General features: G+C 42.9%; 1 protein-coding gene across 1 annotated transcript in view; it reads left to right on the top strand.

Moving 5' to 3' along the window:
- Nucleotides 1-9,243, top strand: part of SMIM36 (small integral membrane protein 36) — an 80,659-nt gene extending 71,416 nt beyond the window's left edge. Inside the window, exon 2 of the mRNA XM_088473338.1 lies at nt 8,726-9,243. The gene's annotated coding sequence lies outside the window, so the exon portion shown is untranslated. The remainder of the gene's footprint in view (nt 1-8,725) is intronic.
- Nucleotides 9,244-21,066: the final 11,823 nt, after the last annotated feature.

Genomic DNA, 21,066 nt, shown 5'->3' with positions numbered 1-21,066 from the left:
CCCCGAGTAGTTGTGGCCCTTTTGCAATGCCCCCTGTAGCTGTGCCCATTATGCAATGCCCCCAGTAGTTGTGGCCATTATGCAATGCCCCCTGTAGCTGTGCCCATTATGCAATGCCCCTAGTAGTTGTGGCCCTTATGCAATGTCCCCTGTAGCTGTGTCCATTAAGCACTGCCCCCAGTAGTTGTGGCCTTAATGCAATGCCCCCTGTAGCTTTTCCCATTATGCAATGCCCTCAGTAGTTGTGCCCCTTCTTCAATGCCCCCTATAGTTGTGCCCTTTTTGCAATGCCCCCTGTAGTTGTGCCCATTAAGCAATGTCCCCAGTAGTTGTGGCTCTTATGCAATGCCCCCTGTAGCTGTACCCATTATGCTATTCCCCCAGTAGGTTTCACCTTTCTGCAATGCACCCTAGTTGTGCCTATTAAGCAATGCCCCCAGTAGTTGTGGCCCTTATGCAATGCCCCCTGTAGCTGTGCCCATTAAGCAATGCCCCCAGTAATTGTGCCCTTTCTGCAATGCTCCCTATAGTCGTGCCTCCTAAGGTAGTGCCCCCAGTACTAGCTCCCCCTCCCCGCCCACACCACTACTATGAAGACACTTACCTGTCTTCATGCTGGCACCGCTCCACGCAGTCAGGGCTCCCGGGTCCCGCTGTCGCTGCTGCTGCCACTTCCACTGCCTACTGGATCTAACTGGATCCAGCAGGTGCGTGGGACCTCACATCGCAGGTGATGTCATGATGTCACCCGCGCACTGCATTACTAGGAACGTTGGCCCCTGAAGTGATCAGAGGCTTTTTTAGTCTCTGATCGCTTCAGAGAGCAGCATTCTCAGTACCACTGGACTGGGGTCATGCCGAGCCAGGAGCCGCAAGGGAAACACAAAAGAGCCGCATGCAGCTCGAGAGCCGAGGGTTGGCCACCCCTGCACTAGACCAACTTACATCCAACTATCCAACTAGTTGGTTGGTTGGAATTAAAATTTGGTAAGGTATGGAAGCAAATTACGAGCAGACCTTACAAATTGGTCCTAGATGGTAAATCTTCTGAACTTTTGCTTGTGAGGTGCCTGGCACGTGTGCTGGGTTTTCCTGGCTCCTGAGCCAGTTAACTAGTGAAGAATTAGGTAAATGGTAACTTTTGAAAATTTCTTTTTGTGTTAACAGCCACATTATGGACTTTGGCCCTCATTCAGAGCCGCTCGTTAGCGGCAGTACGCTCGTTCCGAGCGATGTTTGCACATCTGCGCATGCGTACGGTTTTTAGTACGCATGCGCGAACCAGTCAGTGCGGCCGAAAATCGTTGGTACGCAATATAGCGAGTGCCTGCTATTTTGAGTGACAGAATGAGGCGTATGTGGGTGGTAACAGGGGAAGGTGCTTGAAAATGGGGAGTGGAGATCCGAACGCAGGCGTGCTTAAAGGTCAAAACGGGCGTTTTATGGGTGTGCATATTTAAAACAGCAGCGTCAGTGACCACGTCACTGGGTTATTTTATAGCCAGAACTGCTCGCAAATTTGTGGTAGCAAACACCAACCACAAGAATAGCGAGCAGTTCATACGCTGGTCGATGTACTCGATTAATCTAATAAATAGCGGACATGACGTAGGATGCGAGCGGCCAGGGGGCGTTTTTAACAAATAAACGAGCGTATGTTTTGCTCGCTCGTTCAGACTTAGAGGTGTGAACAGACTGCAATGTGCGTACGGATCATTTGAATAGCCACCCCTTGTTTTTAAACGAGCGACCACAAATAGCGAACGGCTCTGAATGAGGGCCTTTATTCATTATCACTTAATTTCTACAAAAGTAGGTGAAAGTTAGGATTTTCACACATTTTTGTAGAAATTAAGTGTCAGGGTAACTCATCATTAATGTAACACAGGAGATATCACCTGGTTACTATTCTCTCTCGATAATTTCCATTTTTTGTGGAGCTTGACGGTGATACTGTATGCTATCCCGAGACGGCGTACAGCATTCAATACAGCAGAGGGATATGAGAAAATTCCTCCCTGCTGTGTCCTCTTACCTTGCTGGAGCTTCCTCCCAGCTCCCTGAACTCTCCTCCTGTGAGCCAGGGCTAAGTGAGAGGGCACAGCAGAGGGGGGTCAGGTGACAATCAGCAGGGATAGCCGAGCAGGGGGGAGCGAGGAGGCGAGCGAGGAGGGGGGATGTGTGGGAGGCTCTATTTCGCCGGCTTCTCTCCTGTATCTTCGCAGCCTGTCTTCAAGCTGCACATGCGCTGCTTCAAGACAGGGTACGAAGAGTGAAGGCAGCATGAGTAAAATGCCCTTATTCCAAAAAGTTGTCTCCGCAAAAGGAACAGCTTTTCGGAAGTGATAATTAAATATGAGAGGCATGATCAATGCCTCCAATACTTGGATTGAACTTGTAGCAAGTACTAGGGAAATGTTTCTCTTGATGAATAGGGCCCTAAATTACAAAATAGAAATTTGTAAACAAAATATTTCAATACACACAAGAAGAGTTCTATGTATTATCAAAAAAAAGTGAAAATGGTTTGTAAAGTGAATTTTAGTATAAGATAGGAGTAGAAAAATATTATAACAGCTGTAGTAGAAGTAGAGACCGTATTGTTCTTCCGTCTTGATAACTGGAGTTAAGCGTCTAAGCTGCTTTCTCTTGGGAATAGTGACACAGGTCTGCATGCATGGATGAGGCATCTCTATATTTAATGTGTATTGTGTCTGCAGAGTCTGCTAACCCAATGGCTGTAATTAGCTTGTAATCATAAGACTAGAATCCCCAGAGAACCACTATTCCCTTTTGTTATTGTGTGTCATATTTATCAGAGCTGATTATGGAAGATAAATAAATTCCCTGGAGCCTGGAGACAGCATTATAATCTCATTAGAGAATCAGAAAGCTGGAAAATAACTGGTATATACCAAATATACAGAAACAAATGTTGAGCAGATGCCTGTTAATTAACTAAATGTATCTTCTGTATTGGTTTTGAAAACCCTAGACTCCATAATGCTGCAGGGGCATGAGCAAGGACGGGGTGTATACCAAAAAGTCCATACGCAGGCTTGGAGGGAATACATGAAATTGAGTGATGCACTATAATTATTTGATATATATATATATATATATATATATATTATAAGTTTTATTTAATAAGAAAAAGATTTTCTAACGAACATACATTTACATAAAGTGGTAAGTCTATTCAGATATAAAGAATGGTCATAACAAGAAAAAAAGAGCATTTGCAATAGTAGAAGAAGCATTAACACTGACCAAAAGAGGTTTAAATACATGTTGTGTGGTCTGTTGTATGATTAGTAGTGTATGCATTTATCCTCTGGGTGCAACGTGCATTCATCTTTAAAAAAAAAACAGCTGTCAGCTGTTGTATGAATTGTGTAAGCTAACTTCTTGTAACCTACGTAGTGTAGTCTTAATAAAACAGTAATTTGCTAAAGAGCAGGTGAATCCTGCAGAACTTCAAGTTGGAGGTGTAATGGTGGATTTCTGCTTTATTTGCAATACATTTGGTCCCTTTACATTAGAGGAGAACATGTTGAATACCACAACATAAATGAGTATCAGGCACAGTTGGGGACATTTTACTATGAGAAGAAGGAAGAACCTCAGAACTACCAAACAGCTCCATAAAGTCTCCTCCAGAAACCCGGAAACATACTTCTGATCGTTGGTAATTGTCTAGGGGCTGTTCCATTAGTTGTACTGATCACTATAATTGCTATTCTTCCTAGGATAGGTCTCCGGATATCTATACATCATATTGAAAATGGTGACACCAGATCAGGGAGGCAGTTAAAGAAACCTTTATCGGTGTACCACTGATTACATTTATGTAAGCAAGCATACAGTACATGTAAGCATCTTACTTAAGGGGTGCCTACTGTTGGTGAAAGGTGTATACCTGAACTTTGTCTTTTGGAAATCCAGTGGGGACCTTTTAAGCACCTTCATATCATCTACACACAAATGGGGTGCCAGTGTCCCTATGATGCTGGTTTTATTACAGCATTTATTTTCTTATTTGTTTCCATTCACACATATGGAGCCTGTTATCTAAAGAGAGCCACAAGGAGGACGTCTATGAAAGGATTCATAGAGTGAGAACTCCATTGTATACGTTGTTGGGACAATCTGTAGCAAAATTGTGATCAACTTTTTCTGCATACAGTATTCATTGTTGAGCTGGTAACTCTTTGCTAATCATTTCTGCTTAGGATCTTTATGCCATAGGACTTAATTATTTACATTTTAGTGTTTTTCATGTCTGTCTATTTCTAACGCTAAGCCTAACACTAGCCCTAAGTGTAATGCAAATGTTGGCATTTAGACAATGTTGACATTTTGTGCAGTATGTTGACATTCTGTCAAAGTAAATATGTTCCAGGTGTCTACATTTATGATGTCGACACTTTAACCATGTCAATATCATGAATGTCAACCTTCTGGTGTCAACATTATGAATGTAGACATTGTCATATTCCTCACTGCATCCTGGAGGAAAGGTATGAGATGGACAAAGAGGACTTAGGACAGCATATGGGCAGGAGTGCCTCTGTGTGCACTATTTAATGGGAACTGTGTTTGCTTTTTCAGCAAGATAATTATCCATGACACAATAATAAGACAGTTCTAAAATGGTACCAGAAGCATGGAAATGAAATTAGTATAATGCAGTGGCCATTTTAGAGATGGTGCAGATTTTTACCAATAACTGATTTGCAATGACTATAGGACATACTGGAGATCATATGGTCCATATTACTTGTTGAAACCAATTCCCTCAGCAAATACTCATTATATTTATATTTATTCTTACATATTTCCACAAAAACCACTTCAGTATGTATAAAAATATCTTCATGTGTCTCCACAGGTTTCCAGAGTAACTGGAGTAAATTATAAAATGCATAATACATTTTCAAAGCACAAAATATGCTGAAGATATTTCACTTGATCAAATGCATAGCATCGATTAAATATATTATTTTACTAAAATATACTTCACATTGTTGCAAAGATTTTCGGGTCCACAACCTTATATTATCATGGTTCAAGTCCTACCTAACCAGCTGCTCATTTTCTGCCTGAACATCTTTCGCCATCTTCCCTTTACTTCCTCTACCTGTTGGGGTCCCCCAAAGGACCGTTCCCGGCCCCCTTCTCTTCTCTTTCTACATCTTCCGTCTTCAAAGCCTCAATGCTTCCTGAAACTTAGAACAGCCACCTGCGTCTCTCTCAATAACATCACCCTCCCTTCTGTCCCCCAAGTCCACTGTTTTGGTGTCATCATCAACTCTGCTCTCTCATTCACTCCATAAATCCAGGCCATCTCTCAAACCTGCTGCTCCACCTCTGAACCATCACCAGAATATGGACCTTCCTCACCCCTGTTGCCACCAAACTTCCCATATGCCTCTGTCATTTCATGTCTCTGTCATTTCCCACTTAGACTAATGTAACCTGCTACACTCTGGCCTCTCTCTCTCTCTCTCATCTATCCGCACTTCAATCTGTTCTTAAAGCTGCTGCTCATCTCATTGCCCTCTCCAACCTTACAGCATCTGCCTCTTCCCTCTGCCAACTACTTCATTGGCTCCCTATCTTGCTCAAAATCCAGTTCATACTGTACTTCTCATGCTCACTTACAAAGCCTTAAACCACTCTCTCCTATCTCAACTCTGTCCAAACTGCCTCTAGCCACCTCCTCCTCCAACCAATGCCTTCCCAGCTTGTAAGCGCCTTTAAAATGTTCCTGCATTCATGAAAACTAGTAATAGAACAGCATCAGCATAACTGTCATGGGTGGGCTACACAGAACATACTGGTGCTGACTCAGAGTTGCATGCAAGTTGGCCATAAGTATGTGTAAAGAAATAAATGCAGATTAACCCATATACAGAGCTACACTACCCTCGTCTATCCATCTGCTAGATGAAATAGCTGTCATCACTATCAGCAAGCACTTGCACCATCCCAATGGGCAAGAAGTCTTTCTGAAATCATACACATCTTTGCATAAGCTCAACTCAGCATAGTCCACTATACCAGCCATACACACAGTGGCATAATTTCAGCTCAGACATCTGGAGGCAAGTTACAATTTGGTGCCCCCCTAAAAAATGGGAAAATAAATATGGTGCATGCCGATCTATTTATCTATCTATCTATCTATCTGCACAAAAACACTAATATAGAATATGTGAATTTTTTTCTATTAGGCCTATTTACTAAAGTAAATTTGCAGGATATCCCTCCCCTTTTTTGGCTATATACAGCTATGCGTTAGTCACAGATAAGATAGTGACATGTATAGTGCAATTAGCATGAGGCTCAGAGTCCTCCTGATGGAGGTGAAAGCCACCTGATGTGGGGTGGGGAGCCCTCCTGATACCCCTAATGGAGGGGAAAACCAACTGATGTGGGTGGGGAGCCTTCCTGATACCCCAGATAGAGGGGAAAACCACCTGATGTGGGGGCCTTGAGGACTGAGTTTGAGTTAAGATACTGTTAGACTGCTACTGTGATGGAGCTACAAATCACAAAATACCCAGTCTACTGCTGACTGCTTCACATGCCGGGAAGTTTGCTCCACCAAAGATTTGCCCCCAGGCTCAGTCGCTGGTGCCCCAGGCCCTCGCCGCCCATGCCCTTTTATCCGCAACTCCGTCTGGTGCTTCCTTGTGGACATCCAGCTTCTGGAAGATCTGCATCAGGTCCGCGGCTAGAGCTGCATCAGGGAGGTGTGGGATGGGGAATTGTGATTGAGGGGGGGCGCCAGAGTCACACAACATCAATGAGCAGGGGATAGGCTATAGATAGACAGAAGCGGCATCTGATGGTCTGACGCGGAGCTGGTAGCTTCTCAGGTGCCGGGAAGAAGTGCCATGTATTTGGGCAGCCATGACGGTACAATCCGGGTACATATATACAGCCCTAAGTAGGGTGAATATATTGTGGGCAAGGTGCCCCTCCAGTGCTGGCGCCTCCATTGTCTCCCATAGTTCTGCCCCTGCATACACACATAGTGCACCCTCAGAACATTTATCCTACATACAAATGTCCAGTTGTCACCCAATTACACCTATTTAGCCACATGTGGATATTTGACTGAGTTGCATATGACACTGAATAGATTATAGTTGCTCATAGTTGCAAATGCGTCAGAGCATGCGCATTGATACATCTAAAAAATTAACTTGCTGTCGTTTAAATATCATTGATAGACTATACCATGAACAAAACATCTCTGAAGCATGAAGCTAACATTGTTTTATGAAATAACAAGTGATGATAAAATGTTGTATTTATGTTTTTTACCATAAGTAATATATTTATATACAGTGGGGGCCCAATGATGAGGAATGAATGACTACAGTACAATAGTATAAATTCCCATAAAGGCCCTGTATAACCAGTTCACTTTCAACTGGTAAGCCTAACAGTGTATTCTAATACTCAAAGACAAGAAGACAGTCCCCGACCCCTACCCCCCCATTAAGTCTAAAGTGGCTCTACATTAACAGGGGTATTCAATATGGGAGCGAAAACATCGTTTTTGCGTTAATATCGGAGGTATGACATCATTATCGCAGGTTTTACTTTTACACCGTATTCAATTTCAAAGACTTATCGCAGTTTTGAAAAGTCTTTGATAAAAAACGGCGATAACTTTTCACCATTGAATAGGTGTCGAAAAAAAGTGCAGAATTGGGGTTTAGGGGTGCAGGCTTAAAAAAAATTGCCTGCACCCCTGGGAATGACATTTAAAAAAGAACTGTGTCAAAAAAAGTTTTAAAAAAAAATAGGGACACCCTAAAAAATTAGTTTAAAAATTGGGGTGAAAAAAAATAGGGAAATAGGTTCAGGGCTATTCTGCATGTATGCGGCAGGTGTTTTCTAGAATAGAATTATAGCGGCAGGTGCAGAAATGCAGAAATTTAAAAAACTTACTTTAGAGACTTAAAAATATGTTAGTACCCATTTTCATGTACCCCAAATTTGATTGCACCACTTAAAAAAATTAAAAAAATAACCTAAGTGCTCTTCTGCAACACTTCTTCAATGTCGGGAAAAAAACACCTGCTGCGGCTATTTAAATCCCCGACTTTCATTTAAAGGCTAAAACGGGGGTACCCATAGTGATCCCCCATGTTTTACAACTTTATGGGGTCTTACAATTATTTTAAGGAAAAATTCGTAACTTTACGCAAATCCAACTTCGGAGTTTCCCGTTTTCGTTAATTTTATATTGAATACAGGGATAAGTGGGAGCGCGCACCAATCTTTAACGCAGGTAAAAACTCCGATATGAAACGTTAACTTCGGCAGTGAAGTTAACATTTCATATTGAATACCCCTCTAAGTGTTTGCTTTGATAATGCTACTACGTTTAGCTGGGTTAAGTTCAGAACTGTAACTGCCACTCCTACAAGATAGATCTATTCAGTTTTGGTGATTCTGGTGTAGAATTTATGAATTTACAATTGTTGTTTATGCGGTGTTACCCATATTCTGCAATGGTTCAGTCACAGATAGCTGCTATGGCATTGTCCTGTATAAGTACCTTCTCAATGTCTGACAGCAGTCTGGTCATGAAAAGCCTTGGTACTATGCTTCACAGTTGGGATAAAAATGTCTTTTATGGGAATATAGCATTTTGTTTTCTCCAAAAAACATTTTGTTCCAATTTTACTTAATCTATCCACAGAATATTCTTTAAAAAGCCTTCTGGATTGTGCAAGTGGTCTTTGGATAATATGAGATGGACAACGTTCATTTTGGAGAACAGTGGTATTCCTTTGTGTCCTCCCATGCACACCACACTTATTGAGTATCATCAATGAAACAGTTACCTGCATTTCCCTAGCCATTACCAGGCAGTTCTCTGGGACCTTTCAGATCACTGTACTCCTTACCTGGGAAGCCATTTCTGCTGGACGATCACTTCTGAGACTTATGAACAGTGAACAATGTTGAAATTCTTCATTTCTACACAATATACTCAATGGTGATAGAGTTCTGGGAGTATTATGAAATAGTTTTGGAAATATTTCCTGCTGCATTTGCTTCAATGACTTTCTGAGGTCCTCAGAGATCTTATTTGGATTGAGAATATATCATATGCATACACTTGTACGATGAAAAGAAATTAGAAAATCAGACTCAAATTAGTATTAAAGCTGATTATCGTAAAGATTCTTTTATTCCCAAGAACAACAGTGAACCACGGATCAATGTGTATTATAAAGACATTAAAAAGAGAATTTTATTGTGTTCTATTTTATTTGTGTGATTTGTTAAAAAAGGATCTCATGAACAAATGTAAAATATTCTGAAGGGTGCAAATCTTTTTTTCACTACATTATATTGCTAGTGCATCATAGTTTGCCGATTTCATGGAGATGAAGTCCAAAGAGCAAAGAGCAACTGTGTAGGGGCTCGGAGCCTTGATTTGAGTTATCATGGCTCCACCACTGCTGCAAAATGCTGCATTACATGTCATTGAGAAGGAAGAGGGGCAAGGACACTTTGAAGTGATTCACAGTGAAATGTATAATCACAGCTTTGCCAACTTCACTGTAAAAATGGGTGAGATCTAGGAGAGCTCAACAAAATTTGCCAGTGTCCCTGAGATCTCAGCAAGCACGGCTTAGTTACAAATACACCAGTAAAACTCACGACACATAATCAATAACTTACTCATCCCATTGTCAGTCAAAGAGTCAGAACAAAGGTTTACAGTATGAACAGTTGGCCCCCCCTTTCTTAGGGACAGTCTCAGGACCAGTTTTTGCAGCTGCAGAGCTTGACTATCCTGTCGATGAGGAATGTATATTTGACTCTGTGTGCCCCAGTCTGTGCTATGACTCTATAGGGAAAATGGATCAAAACTTTCACACAGAGATAAAGTGAAGATGTTACTCATAACAACCAATCAGCTTCTAGCTGTCATTTACCAAGCACAGTCTGTAAATAGACAGTTAGAAGTTGATTGGTTGCTATGGGAAACTTCTCCACTTTATCTCTCTCGAAGGGTTAATGCATCTCCCCCTATGTGTTTCTTTGTGTGACTGAGGGCCCAATTCGGAAATTGACCCAATACCAATATTGGTGACCCACAGCTATACGAGCGTCCAGGAGGACGCTCCATTTTCACGGAGGGCGGCCCTCATTCAGAGCGTGCGCTCTGCTCAGAGCGTACGGCTCTGAATGAGGGCCTTAGTCTTTATAATATTAAGCAAGTTGTTGATGACATTTGCAGACACTTACTAGGACAGTTTTATTAGGGCAATACAGTAGAGTGGTGAGAAATCCCTTATTACTGCTTCATTAGGTCTTTATTTTTAGAAAGCCACATTTTCCTTAAAGCTAGACATGCTTACCAGTACTTGGATGCCCTTAGTATATCCACTCTAAGTAATAGAGACTTGTCACCACAAGGTATTGACAAAGTTTGGATGGATAGGACATTATAAAGGATTTCAGAATACTGTGTACACTAACTAACACCTGTCTCCTATTGTCTCACTAAGGTGATACAATAGGAGACAGGTGCTTTGGAAAGCAGGATTGACAGAGGACAACCATGCAGAGTATACAATGCTAAATCAGAGCTGGCTGCAAGCCAACATCATAGTCGGGGCTTTTAGCAGATAGGCAAATATGGCCAGACAGGATAGGCGAGGGCTGTTGGCATAGGCAAATACAATTAGACAGACTGAGTCAGGCTGTTGCAAACAGGCAAATTTAGTTAGACAGATGAGCTCAGGGCAGAAGGTAGACAGGCAAATATAGTTAGACAGAAAAACTTTTGCTATCAGCGCTAACAATAATATACGGCAAATCTATGTTTGCGCAGCAAATAAAACCAAGAGGATTTTGTCATGATTTGATCAAAGCATTTAAACCTGCAGCCCATCGTCAAGGGACCCCTTTTTTTCTGCAGGTCCCTACACTAGCATATATATGCCCAGCACATCATTACATTGCAGTTAAATGTACTCACCAACCTAGATACAGAGAGACACATCTATACAGAGGCTGACTGTTAGCCACACCCAACTAGGCCTTTTATAGCCTAAATTGAAAGCTGTCATGATAGCACAAGGCAACATTTTGAAACAAAACAGAAAAGAAATTAGCCCGCGCTTGGCTTTACAAATATCATACATGGTACCAGCAGCATGGCAATATTAATGCCATAAATGTATACAAAACAGAAAAGCTTTTGCTATCGGCGCTAACAATAATATACTGCAAATCTATGTGTGTGCAGCAATTAAACCAAGGGGATTTTGTCATGATTTGAGGTGAGTACATTTAACTGCAATGTTATGGTATGCTGGGCATATATGCTAGTGTAGGGACCTGCAAAAAAGAAGGTGTCCCTTGACGATGGGCTGCAGGCTTATATGCTTTGATCAAATCATGACAAAATCCCCTTTGTTTTATTTTCTGCGCACACATAGATTTACAGTATATTATTGATAGCGCCGATAGCAAAAGTTTTTCTGTTTTGTATACATTTATGGCATTAATATTGCCATGCTGCTGGTACCATGTATGATATGGGTAAAACTGAGCGCGGGCATATTTATTTTCTGCTTTGTTTCAAATAAGGTTAGACAGGCTGGTTCCCGGCTGGAGGCAGACAAAACATAGGGCCTGATTAACTATGGATCGCTATTCTGCTTATACACACACAACGCAGTTGCTAATATCAGCAGTGATATTTAAATGTTTGCATTCAGATTACGATTGCAGGCTGACTTTCCCTTAATCGCATCTGTATACTTGGCCAACATAGAGAAACAATCGGTAACATCGAGTAACATCGGCCAGTTAATGAAGCCCAGACCTTACTCAGGATGTGCTTACTTCTGCGCATGCTATGAGGCCTCAGATGGCCTCTGGTATCGTAGTGGCTAATTTATGCACACTCCTGCAATGCCGTTACAATGCACTGGCACATCTGCGTTCGCCCGACTAACCCCCCGTTACCACCCACAAATGGCAATTCCTGTCAATCACTCTGCCATGTGTCTGCTTATCCTCTGAGATTGCTGTTCCTATTGCAATGGCTAGTTCACACACACGCACTGCAATGCATACGCATGCGCAGTATGCAACAATCGACCGATTGCATGCGTATAAGCAGCTGCGTTCCTTGCTGAATCAGGCCCATAGTCTAGAGGTAGTGGTCAATGATTTGATCTCTGCTAAATCTAAAGGATTTTATACACTGGATCACTACAAATGCTACATTTCCTGGATCTTCAGGACACTGTTCTTTAATCTCAATCTTTCAAAAATCAAGATACTAATATTCCCATTAGTCAGTTGAGTTACCTACCTGACATCTCTATGTTGACAACAAAACAATCAACTTCACTCCTAAACTGCCTGCCTAGGTGTCATCTTTGTTTCGGAACTGCCCTTTGTTCACCTTATTAAAACTGTTTCCAAATCCTGTTAAAGACATCTAAAAAGTATTTTCATAATATAGCAGACTTTCACCTCTATCTATCTATTTGAATGCATTGGTTAGACTAATTTTCATCACAAAGCATTTCATTGCCACTCTGCTCTGCCAGTCCTTAAATTGTCTGCCTGTATTTTACCGAATGCAATATAAAACACTTCTATGGTTACTAACATACAAGGCCATAAACAAGGCTACACCAGCATACATCTACACTCTCATCTGAAAACATAGCCCAACTCAATCATTGCTCTCTGCACAAGATCTGTATTTTTCATCCACATTAAGTACTTGATCTCGTTCCGAGTTACAGGACTCCTTCGGAGCTGCACCAACAGGACTTCTTCCGAGCTGCACCTACAGCTCAAACAAAATTTACATGTGTTATTTCCATACTTAAACAACCCTCTGACCCCAGTCCAAAATTGCTGCCATCATTGCTTTATGATTATAGCACAGCTATATGCTGTATATGCTATATACAGCTCACCAATCACCTTCTACCCTTTCAATCTGGCTGGACTAGTATTGAATATGTTGCAGTTAAGCTCATGTATGAAATTCCTATTTACTATACCTATAGATTGTACATTTGCCAGCAGGTCCTTCTTACCTTTCTGTCTGTCTGTAGTGCCCAGTCTTGTTTTATTGCTGTGTTGCCAATTGTAAAGCTCTACAGAATAATGCTACATTAATAAACCTGCAGAGAAACTTTTCCCTACAGTAAATGTAGTTTTTAACATCATCATTTACAGAATGTACACATTAAACAGTGGCACTACTACCACACTATTCCAATCTTTTGAAGACATTGTGAATCTTGTTTGTAAAAAAAAAACACCTGACACCATACATTTAATATAAAGTTTCCAATGCTGCATTTGGTCATCTCTGTTAGCCAGGTTTTCTAAAGATCTCTTATCTTGTGTAAATGTAACAGTGAGAGAACAAACAAGTTTTTGGAATGGTGCCACATTAGTATATTTACATTCATATGCCCACAGAAGTTTCCAGTCTTATCGGACACATATGTAAACAATGTAGTACTGGCATGTTAAATGAGTTGAATCGTGTTTACTTCCGTGAGACTAACTAATCTCAGCGTCAATACAGAAAAAGCTGCTCTCAGGTTAGAGACATTGGATAAGTACTTGGCAGTTCTTTGGTAAACTCTTCACAGCTAACATTGATTTTTCATTAATACTATCTGGCAACAAAATACAGCAATCTCTTATGTTACCATAAATAGTTGACATTACTGAAAACTATACAGAAGGTGAAAGAATGGTTTAGATAACCTTTAAAAACGCTAATCTGTTTTTCATTGTAGCATCTGCCATATCTCGCAAATTTCTAGATTTAATTTGACACGCTTAACCACTTGCTGATTGCTATTATCATTTTACTTCTGGTATAAACAGGACAGATTCTGTGTACAGGAAATATTACATTGTTTGCAACACTCCGGGCCATCACAATGGGGCAGAAGATGACAAACATAACAGATGCTCTGGTCTCTATCACTAATACAGGCCCACCCAGGCCTATGGAGACTGCCACTAGTGACATTTTTTTTTTGCATTGGTTTTTGTTTTTGCACGGTGGTGGATGGCCAGGGAATCCACAACAATAGAAAATCACTGCTTTAGCAAGAGGAGAGTAGTAAGAACCTGCTATTGTCTCAGTGAGTGGTCTCATTTGCAGCTAAAAAAGCTTTAAATGAACCTTAGGGACTACACAGTATGGGTACACTGTAGGCCTGATTCAGAGATTACATTGGTGGCACCTCTGTCCATCTTTGTATGACCACTACCATCTTCTGTGATCCTATGGCTGCATCCAAAGACGCAGCATTGGATCCTCTACGTGAACACCAGACATAGGAGTAAACCTCAGTTACCCAGTATGTCCAGCAAAATCACAGTGCCGCTGACAGTTGAGCTACATCCAAGGACGCAGCCACTTGCTTCGACATGCACAGAAAATTAAATAACGAAGATCATTAAATATCGGAGCTTTGCGTAAACATCAGATCTACGTGAATCTCTCAATCAGGCCCTGTGTTCATATCTGTGAACTCTAGGTGAACATTTCACAGAACATTCACCCATATTGGAAGGAAAAGGTAACATATAGACTACTGAAAGAGCAAAGAGTTCAGAAAGTAAATCATTAAGTGGTCATTCTAAGGAGAACATTTCAGGAAAGTAATAGAATAATTTCATCCATTCTCTGGGAATTGACGCCCTTTGATCACTACCTTATCACTCTATACTAGGGGTGTGCACCGGCCACTTTTCGTGTTTTGTGTTTTGGTTTTGGATCTGGATCTTTCTTCGTGTTTTGTATCTGGATTGGTTTTGCCAAAACCACCCTTCCGTGTTTTGGGTTCTGGGTTTTGTGTTTTGGATCTGGATTTTTTTGAAAAAAAGCATAAAAACAGCTAAAATCACAGAATTTGTGGGATTTTATGCTCCTATTCAATTATTAACCTCAATAACCTTCATTTCCACTCATTTCCAGTCTATTCTGAACACCTCACACCTCACAATATTGTTTTTATGGCCAAAAGGTTGCACCGAGGTAGCTGGATGACTATGCTAAGCGACAAGAGTGGGCGCCACAAACACGTGGTCCATCTAGGAGTGACACTGCAGTGGCAGACAGGATGGCAGTTTGAAAAACTAGGCCCCAAGCAGTACATACTGCAAAGAAAAAAAAGAGGTGTAAGATGGAATTGTCCTTGGGCCCTCCCACCCACCCTTATGGTTGTATAAATAGGACATGCACAAACCAATCATTTCAGCGCCAGGGTCTGCCACATGACTGTGGCTGAAATGATTCGTTCGTTTGGGCCCCCACAAAACAAGCTGGCAATTAATGTGTCCCTGCACAAACTGGCTCTACGGAGGCAAGATGTCGTCCTCATCCACCGATTCCTTGCATAAAACAGGAAAAAGGGATTTAGGTGTCCCTTGACTGCTTACGGTCTTAGCCAAAGTTCCTGAACTTGACAGTAACTTTTTATGAACACGCTGCAGGTGCCGTATAAGGGAGGATGTTCCTAGGTGGTTAACGTCCCTACCCCTACTTATTTCACCTTTACATATGGTACATATGGCAAGACAGTTGTTGTCCGGATTTGGATAGAAATATTGCCAGACCAAAGAGGTGGAATGTTTGGTCTTCTGCCCAGGCATGACCATGATGGGCTTTTTCATCCCACGGACAACAACTGTCTCCCCCGGAGCCTGATTTAAACAAACCACATCACCATCAGAATCCTCGTCGCCAACTTCCTCCTCAGCGCCAGCTACACCAGTATCCTCATCCTGTTGTACTTCAACAGTGACATCTTCAATTTGCATATCAGCAAGTGGACTGTGGGTGCTCCTTTCAGCACTTGCAGGGGGCGTGCAAATGGTGGAAAGAGCCACCTCTTCCCGTCCAGTGCTGGGAAGGTCAGGCATCGCAACCACCACCACACTTGGACTCTCCTTGGGGATTTGTGATATCTTCTTAGAAAGCACAGTTCTTCGCTGTGCTTTTGCCAGCTTAACTCTTTTGATTTTTTTAGTGGGAGGAGGGCTTCCATCGTCATGTGAAGCTGAACCACTAGTCATGAACATACTATGGATCGACCTTAGCCGTTCCTTGACACTCCGTGTCGTAAATGGCATATTGGCAAGTTTACGTTTCTCTTCAGCAGATTTAAATGTTTTTTTCAAGGTCATTTTCCTGAACTTTGTCATTTGGGATTGTATGTGCCCTCTATTATGACATTGGGCATCGGCCTTGGCAGACGACGTTGATGGCATGTTATCGTCTATGTCATGACTAGTGGCAGCAGCTTCAGCACTAGGAGGAAGTGGTTCTTGATCTTTCTCTATTTTATTTTTATCGGAGAAAGTTTGGTCCTCCATTTATGTTATATCGATTTGATATATACGTGCGGCTAAACACAGAAAATATTTCTTTATTTTTGCTGGAGAGTAGTGCACTTTGTGGGTTACACCAGCCTTTAAGAAATGAGCCAGCCGGCTCTTTACTTATGGGACACAGGCGCACGCTTGGCGCTGCTCCTTTGTTGATGCACGTGCAGCTACTGCGCACACAATTCACAAACACAGAAAATAATTTTTTTTTGGTTTGGACTGGAGTGTACTTTGGGGGTTACAGCACCCTTTAACGGTCAAGCCAGCCGGCCCTTTACTTATGACACAGGCGCACGCTTGGCACTATTTTGTTGATGCACGTGCAGCTACTGCGCACACAATTCACAAACACAGAAAATATATTTTTTTTTGGTTTGGACTGGAGTGTACTTTGGGGGTTACAGCACCCTTTAACGGTCAAGCCAGCCGGCCCTTTACTTATGACACAGGCGCACGCTTGGCACTACTTTGTTGATGCACGTGCGGCTACTGCGCACACAATTCACAAACACAGAAAATAATTTTTTTTTTGGTTTGGACTGGAGTGTACTTTGGGGATTACAGCACCCTTTAATGGGCAAGCCAGCCGGCCCTTTACTTATGACACAGGCGCACGCTTGGCACTACTTTGTTGATGCACGTGCGGCTACTGCGCACACAATTCACAAACACAGAAAATATATATTTTTTTGGTTTGGACTGGAGTGTACTTTGGGGGTTACAGCACCTTTTAACGGTCAAGCCAGCCGGCCCTTTACTTATGACACAGGCGCACGCTTGGCACTACTTTGTTGATGCACGTGCGGCTACTGCGCACACAATTCACAAACACAGAAAATATATATTTTTTGGTTTGGACTGGAGTGTACTTTGGGGGTTACAGCACCCTTTAACGGTCAAGCCAGCCGGCCCTTTACTTATGACACAGGTGCACGCTTGGCACTACTTTGTTGATGCACGTGCGGCTACTGCGCACACAATTCACAAACACAGAAAATATATTTTTTTTTGGTTTGGACTGGAGTGTACTTTGGGGGTTACAGCACCCTTTAACGGTCAAGCCAGCCGGCCCTTTACTTATGACACAGGCGCACGCTTGGCACTACTTTGTTGATGCACGTGCGGCTACTGCGCACACAATTCACAAACACAGAAAATAATTTTTTTTTTGGTTTGGACTGGAGTGTACTTTGGGGGTTACAGCACCCTTTAATGGTCAAGCCAGCTGGCCCTTTACTTATGACACAGGCGCACGCTTGGCACTACTTTGCTGATGCACGTGCGGCTACTGCGCACACAATTCACAAACACAGAAAATAATATTTTTTTTGGTTTGGACTGGAGTGTACTTTGGGGGTTACAGCATCCTTTAACGGTCAAGCCAGCTGGCCCTTTACTTATGACACAGGCGCACGCTTGGCACTACTTTGTTGATGCACGTGCGGCTACTGAGCACACAATTCACAAACACAGAAAATAATTTTTTTTTTGGTTTGGACTGGAGTGTACTTTGGGGGTTACAGCACCCTTTAACGGTCAAGCCAGCCGGCCCTTTACTTATGACACAGGCGCACGCTTGGCACTACTTTGTTGATGCACGTGCGGCTACTGCGCACACAATTCACAAACACACAAAAAATATTATTTTTTTAGCACTTGGGGGGAGCACCCCTGATGGACAGAGCACCCCCTGGACAACACTACAGCACCCCTTTAGGACTGGGACACTGCACAGGACTTTGGAGTGGACACAGCCCCTATGGAGAACTGACTGCACAACACAGTCCAGCCAGCCCCTATGGACTTTGAAGTAGTGGACACAGCCCCTATTAATAACAGCAGCACAGCACAACACAGCCAGCCCCTATGGACTTTGAAGTAGGGGTGAGCGGGTTCGGATTTCTGAAATCCGAACCCCCCCGAGCCCCCCCGATCCGAGTCCGATCCGAGTCAGGCTCGACTTTTCCCGCCTGACTCGGATCTGAAATCGAGGCAAAACGTCATCATCCCGCCTTCGGAGTCTCGCGGGTTTTGGATCCTATATAAGGTACCCGCGTCGGCGCCATTTTCTCACTCGGCTGTGGACAGTGAAGAGGGATGGTGGGAGTTAGGGCTGTGTAGTGTAGTGTAGTGTAGTGCTGCTGTTGTCCACTACTTCAAAGTCCATAGGGGCTGGCTGTACTGTGTTGTGCAGTCAGTTCTCCATAGGGGCTGTGTCCACTCCAAAGTCCTGTGCAGTGTCCCAGTCCTAAAGGGGTGCTGTAGTGTTGTCCAGGGGGTGCTCTGTCCATCAGGGGTGCTCCCCCCAAGTGCTAAAAAAATAATATATTTTCTGTGTTTGTGAATTGTGTGCGCAGTAGCCGCACGTGCATCAACAAAGTAGTGCCAAGCGTGCGCCTGTGTCATAAGTAAAGGGCCGGCTGGCTTGACCGTTAAAGGGTGCTGTAACCCCCAAAGTACACTCCAGTCCAAACCAAAAAAAAAATTATTTTCTGTGTTTGTGAATTGTGTGCGCAGTAGCCGCACGTGCATCAACAAAGTAGTGCCAAGCGTGCGCCTGTGTCATAAGTAAAGGGCCGGCTGGCTTGACCATTAAAGGGTGCTGTAACCCCCAAAGTACACTCCAGTCCAAACCAAAAAATATATATATTTTCTGTGTTTGTGAATTGTGTGCGCAGTAGCCGCACGTGCATCAACAAAGTAGTGCCAAGCGTGCGCCTGTGTCATAAGTAAAGGGCCAGCATGCTTGACCGTTAAAGGGTGCTGTAACCCCCAAAGTACACTCCAGTCCAAACCAAAAAAATATATATTTTCTGTGTTTGTGAATTGTGTGCGCAGTAGCCGCACGTGCATCAACAAAGTAGTGCCGAGCGTGCGCCTGTGTCATAAGTAAAGGGCCGGCTGGCTTGACCGTTAAAGGGTGCTGTAACCCCCAAAGTACACTCCAGTCCAAACCAAAAAAAAAATTATTTTCTGTGTTTGTGAATTGTGTGCGCAGTAGCCGCACGTGCATCAACAAAGTAGTGCCAAGCGTGCGCCTGTGTCATAAGTAAAGGGCCGGCTGGCGTGACCGTTAAGGGTGCTGTAACCCCCGAAAGTACACTCCAGTCCAAACCAAAAAAAAAATTATTTTCTGTGTTTGTGAATTGTGTGCGCAGTAGCCGCTCGTGCATCAACAAAGTAGTGCCAAGCGTGCGCCTGTGTCATAAGTAAAGGGCCGGCTGGCTTGACTGTTAAGGGTGCTGTAACCCCCGAAAGTACACTCCAGTCCAAACCAAAAAAAATATTATTTTCTGTGTTTGTGAATTGTGTGCGCAGTAGCCGCACGTGCATCAACAAAGTAGTGCCAAGCGTGCACCTGTGTCATAAGTAAAGGGCCGGCTGGCTTGACCGTTAAAGGGTGCTGTAACCCCCAAAGTACTCTCCAGTCCAAACCAAAAAAAAAATTATTTTCTGTGTTTGTGAATTGTGTGCGCAGTAGCCGCAAGTGCATCAACAAAGTAGTGCCAAGCGTGCGCCTGTGTCATAAGTAAAGGGCCAGCTGGCTTGACCGTTAAAGGGTTCTGTAACCCCCAAAGTACACTCCAAAACAAAAAAATATATATTTTCTGTGTTTGGGACTTGTGTGCACTGTGGCTGCACGTGCATCAACAAAGGAGCAGCGCCAAGCGTGCGCCTGTGTCCCATAAGTAAAGAGCCGGCTGGCTCATTTCTTAAAGGCTGGTGTAACCCACAAAGTGCACTACTCTCCAGCAAAAATAAAGAAATATTTTCTGTGTTTGTGTGTGCTTTAGCTGCACGTATATATCAATATAACATAAATGGAGGACCAAACTTTCTCCGATAAAAATAAAATAGGGAAAGATCAAGAACCACTTCCTCCTAGTGCTGTTGCTGCTGCTGGGAGTTGTTCATCATCCCAGAGAGGAAGTAGGAACATCACTACATTTACTAAACAATTGACCCTCCAACAGTCCCTAGCGATGAGGATGAAGTACGACAGCAGTCATCCTGTAGCAAAACGTATAACTGAGGCCTTGACTGCTATGTTGGTGTTAGACGTGCGTCCGGTATCCGCCATTAGTGCAGTGGGATTTAGACAATTGATGGAGGTAGTGTGTCCTCGGTTCCAAATCCCGTCTAGATTCCACCTGCATCCTCAAAGCAGCAGCGACAAGCGTGCGTCTGTCTGCTAAAGGGTGGTGACACCCTCAAAGTGTGCTACACAAACATTTAAAATATTGTTCTTTTTTTTTCTGTCTTTGTGAAATGTGTGGGCTGTAGCCGCACCTGCATCCTTAAAGCAGCACGACAAGCGTGCGTCTGTCTGTTAAAGGATGGTGACACCCTCAAAGTGTGCTACACAAACAATTAAAATATTGTTCTTTTTTTTTCTGTCTTTGTGAATTGTGTGGGCTGTAGCCGCACTTGCATCCTCAAAGCAGCAGCGACAAGCGTGCGTCTGTCTGTTAAACGGTGTTGTAACTCTCAAAAAGCTCCAAAAAATAAAAAAAAATTTTTAATGTGTTTGTGACTTGTGTGCGATGTAGCCGCACTTGCATCCTCAAAGCAGCAGCAACAAGCGTGCATCTGTCTGTTAAAGGGTGGTGACACCCTCAAAGTGTGCTACAC

The sequence above is a fragment of the Taudactylus pleione genome, unplaced genomic scaffold (assembly GCF_031769625.1).
Source record: "Taudactylus pleione unplaced genomic scaffold, aTauple2 ptg000016l, whole genome shotgun sequence".
NCBI classification, from domain to species: domain Eukaryota; kingdom Metazoa; phylum Chordata; class Amphibia; order Anura; family Myobatrachidae; genus Taudactylus; species Taudactylus pleione.
Note: the sequence above shows the minus strand (reverse complement) of the source record. Positions and strands in the feature narration are given on the sequence as shown.